The sequence below is a fragment of the Lissotriton helveticus genome, chromosome 10, assembly GCF_964261635.1.
Source record: "Lissotriton helveticus chromosome 10, aLisHel1.1, whole genome shotgun sequence".
Lineage (NCBI taxonomy): Eukaryota > Metazoa > Chordata > Amphibia > Caudata > Salamandridae > Lissotriton > Lissotriton helveticus.
In genome coordinates this window covers 339,964,224-339,969,183 of record NC_136071.1, presented here as the reverse complement: position 1 = coordinate 339,969,183, position 4,960 = coordinate 339,964,224, and the positions used below count along the sequence as shown (strand labels likewise).

General features: G+C 44.5%; 1 pseudogene; it reads left to right on the top strand.

Moving 5' to 3' along the window:
- The first annotated feature begins 2,145 nt into the window (after window positions 1–2,145).
- Window positions 2,146–3,976, top strand: LOC144784012 (uncharacterized; annotated as a pseudogene).
- Window positions 3,977–4,960: the final 984 nt, after the last annotated feature.

Here is a 4,960-nt window from a genome sequence, read left to right as displayed (position 1 = left end):
TGCCGTGGCCTTGGAGCAGACAGGTACGGGCTCTCATGAGAAAGAGGGAGCGATTAAAAAGGGGAGCCTACACTGGCCTGGCGGAAGTTCACCGTAGAGGAGACGTGTTGCTGCGGACAGTGGGAACTTTGTGTCTCAGTCAAGCTCTTGGCCTGGCTAAGTGACCGGACATCGCCTTAGGCAAGCGAGGCAAGATGATATATACTCGATTGGTGTGGTGTTCCTACTAACTCTTTTGATCTTATACCCGATTCTTTGCTGACTCTTTTCTGTCCAGATGGCAGTGAGGGATAGACTCCAGAGAAGGAGGGGGAGAGAGCTGCCCATTTAAACAGGAAGGTCGAGAGAGACTGAGAAAGCGATTGGGTGGTTGAGAGAACAAATGAAGAGGATTTTATCCCGAAAAGATACGAATCGATGTATCCTGATCTGACTTGGGCAAAAGACAGATATAAGACAGTCTAGGAAATAGGTCAAGCTCCGGTGCAGAGGGGGGCTCGCAAAGATAACAGACCTTATGTTGATATTGAAATTTATTGTAGACATCGTAATATTCAGAAGGACCAAACTTTAGTAGATACCGGAGCAGAGGCCACTTTGATATCTGGCAATCCTTAAAAGTTTACTGGACATTATTTCACAATTACAGGTTTAGGCGGCAACGAGACCCCAGCAGTGCAGACTAAAGTACATATGAAAATTGATTGGGAGAATACCAAAAAGAGAATATACTACATTGATTGTGCCCCTTTTTGAATATATTATTGGAATTGATATCTTGAAGGGAATGACTTTACATTTAGAGGATGGATGTTATCAGTTTGGATTGAAGCAGTACATTTCAGTTGGTGCTGTGAGGGTTGGTCATTTCAAGATTCCTCCAGTGAAATTGCCTCAGTCTATTAAAGTGATTCATGTGAAACAGTACAGAATTCCAGGTGGACATGATGAAATTAGTGCGACTATTCAGGATTTGTTAGAAGCAGGTATGATAACCCTGATTACTTCCCCTTGGAATAATTCTGTATGGCCTGTGCGTAAGAGTGATAATTCTTGGCGCCTGACAGTTGATTATTGTGAACTGAACAAGCATACACCTTCTTTGACTGTTGCAGTCCTGGGCACAGTTACTTTGATTGAGAAAATACAAAAACACCCTGGTACTTGGTATGCGACTGTTGATTTTGCTAATGCTTTCTTCTCAATACCGATAGCCCCTGAATGTCAAGAGCAATTCCGTTTTTCATGGAGCGGTAGACAAATGACATTCTGAAATTTACCTTAAGGGTACTTGCATAGTCCCACGATCTGTCACTGGCTGGTGGCATAGCATTTAGATGAAGTGTCAGTTATTCCTAGAGTACAGATTTGTCACTTCATTGATGACGTGATGATACAAGGAGAGACACAGGAACAAGTGCAAACTCAATTAGACAGAATTGTGGAGCATCTACAAAGTAAAGGATGTGAGATCAATCCTGATAAATTGCAGGGACGCTCTCAAAGTGTGCAGTTCTTAGGTATCCAATGGCATCAGGGACATTGAGAGGTAGTCCCCCAAGTGAGACAGAAAATTAAAGAGTTTACGGTACCGAGAAACAGAAAAGATACTCAGAGGTTCATTGGTTTATTCGGTTTTTGGAAACAGCATATTCCTCATTTGAGTCAGACTTTGGCCCCTTTCTCCAACGCTACACAAAAGAAAAATGTGTTTGAATGCAGCAGCAAACGGCATTTGAATTAGCGAAAGAGGCTATTCAGCATGCTTTGGATTTTTGGCCAGTGAGGGATGGAAATGTTGATTTGAATGTAACAGTGCAGGGACCATATGCTAACTAGAGTTTGTGGCAAAAGCAGGGAAGGACAAAAGTACCTCTAGAATTTTGGACGAAGAAATTGCCAGACGCTGGAGAGCGTTATACTCCTTTCGAAAAACAATTGCTTGCATGTTACTGGGCTCTCGTGGCTACGGAGCAGTTAACTTTGGGACATGATGTGATTTTGAGACCCAAGATCCCGATTATGCAATGGGTAATGAGTTCCCCTAAAACCCATAGAATTGGACATGCAAAAGAAGCCAGTGTGATTAAGTGGAAGTGGTATATACAGGATAGGGCCCGAATAGGTCCCAAGGGCACTGCGGTGATGTATGAGAAGGTGGCGCAGGCACTGATGGAGGAGACAGAGATGTTGTATGATGTACCTGAAATACAGGAATCTCCTGTAAAATGGGGTAAGCCATTGAGCAATTTGTCCGTGGAGGACAGAAAGCTTGTATGGTGTACTGATGGCTTAGCTAGGTATGTAGGAGCAAAGAGGCTTTGGGAGGTGGTGTCATATAATCCTGTGACCCAGAAATTGTTGACCACTACTGGAGAAGGAAAGAGCAGTCCGTTTGCAGAGCTTTTTGCTGTGTATCAAGCTTTAAAACAAGAATTGCCTGGAACATGTCACGTCTATACTGACTCGTGGTCTACAGCCAATGGGCTGGCGACTTGGCTTCCCACATGGAATTGTCATAATTGGATGATAAATACAAAAGAGGTGTGGCGTAAAGAGTTGTGGAAGGAAATATGGACTATGTTGACACAAAGTACAGTTACGGTATATCATACAGACGCCCATTGTTCTCATGATTCGCTTGACTGTTGGTTTAATTCCTTCACAGACGAGAAGGCTAAGATTTCAGAGGCAGAAGTGGAGACGCAGGATTCTGACTTGGTTGGGATTGCAAGGTGGGCTCCCCAGAAATGTGGACACTTTGGAGAACAGTTTACTAGCAGGTGGGCAGACGGCAGAGGGATACATATTCCTTTAGATGTGATTAAATCTGTGATCTTACAGTGTCCTGTCTGTCAGCATACCTGACATAGATCAGTTCCACAAATAGTGAGAGGTCATTTACGCAGAGGTAAGTTACCAGCGCAGATTTGGCAAATAGATTACATAGTGCCAGTGAACAGAAGATGTCAAAACGGGTGCACGGCTGTTGACACATATTCTGGATATTTGATAGCTTTTCCATATAAACGTGCTACCCAAGTAAACACTCTACAAACATTAGATTTGTTGATTTTGTACTACGGAATGCCATTACAGATGCAAAGTGATAATGGTTCACATTTTAAAGGGAGATTAGTGCAAGACTATAGTGTACAGCATAATATTGAATGTATTTTTCCATATACCCTACTATCCACACGTTGCGAGTTTGATTGAGCGCATGAATGGATTGTTGAAAGAGCAGCTTAAACAGTTGTCTTATGGTTCGTTAAATAACTGGCGTGAGAATTTGAACAAAGCACTGCAGATCTTAAACAATAGGCCCTTAACGAATGCTGAGACACCTTTGATGAGAATGCTAACGCCATCTTTGCAGATTAAACCGCATGTGGCTACCAATACGATTCTTTATTAGGAAACAGTTTCTGGAGCTTTGGCTCCATACAGAGAAACACTGGAAGCTGCTGGTCTTGACCTGTATGCCCTGAAAATGTTCAGAATTAAACTGAGAGATATTACTCTTATCGAAACAGGAATTGGTGTCCAAATACCACCAGAGCACTTTGGTATAATTGCACCTAGGTCCTGATTGGCCCTGAAAGGCATCCAAGTACTGGGAGGTGTTATTGATGCAGACTATCAAAGCGATGTTAAAGTTATCCTACTTAAAAGTGGTGACGCTGAACTGAATATACAAATTGGAGACAGAGTTGCTCAGTTGAACATAATGCCGGTATATGGAGGGGTGGTAAAGAAGGGGAATGCCCCAGCCCTCCTAACTGTACGTGGGGAAGGAGGTTTTGGCTCAACTGATAAAAATCCAAGAGCCAAGGTGTGGGTACAGTCACCCAATAAACCCCCTGAGCAGGCTGAAGTAATTGTAACGGGCAAAGACAATATCATTCTTGTCATGAAACCTGGACAGGAGAAATGGGAACATGTACCAGCTGACAAATGTTATTTACGAGAATGAATAATACCTGTTTTTATTTCTGTTCTTTTTAGACCATTGTTCAGTATGTTGTTGTCCTCTATGTGCTTACTGGACTCCTTTTGACATGGTACGCCTGAAGCCGGGAAGGGCAAGGGATCCTTCATCACGAAGTGGCCAGTCTTCCATGCATATTGATGACCATGCTGAACCAGAAGGCTAATGTCTGGGAGCATCTGGCATAGACGGTACTGAATAACACATATTTCTGCATGTCTAATATGAGAAATGATGTAGTCTCGACATGTCTGGTAGCGGTGCCTACCCCTGCCAGTACTTTGCTAAACATATTCAATGCCACGAATATGGACAGTGCTGCTGAAGTGCCCGATATCAGAACTCATTTGTCGCCATATGAATTCTTCAGATCCCATGCTGAAATCCTTAACAGTGTTGACAAAGATAAGATTCAGATTGTCACTTATAACATTACAGAAAGTGATGTCTGTTACAACATGACTTGTGACTCTACTATGAGTGGCAAATGCGCTGAGTTAATGTACATGGTCCGTCTTGAAGCCATAGCAAACGCCTGATCAACCGATGCCGTGGCCTTGGAGCAGACTGGTACGGGCTCTCATGAGAACGAGGGGGCGAGGCTTGCTATAAGCTTTGTTGCGTTTGAATTTGTATTTAAAAGGGGAGCCTACACTGGTCTGGCGGAAGTTCACCGTGGAGCAGACGTGTTTCTGCGGACAGTTGGAACTTTGTGTCTCAGTCGAGCTCTTGGCCTGGCTAAGTGACCGGACATCCCCTTAGCGAAGCACAGGCAAGGTCGCTCCCCCACCGCGCCAGCACCACCCTTGCTGCCCCCTTGCTGTCTCTACCTTCCCGCCGTTTTTCTCCCGCCTCCCGCTCCTGCCACTGCCTCCCCTGCGGCCCCGCCCCCTGCGCCTGAATGGACCCCCGCTCCCCCTCCCACCTGCTCCTCCCTCCCTCGCCCCTTCTTAAGGGAGGGTGCTGCGC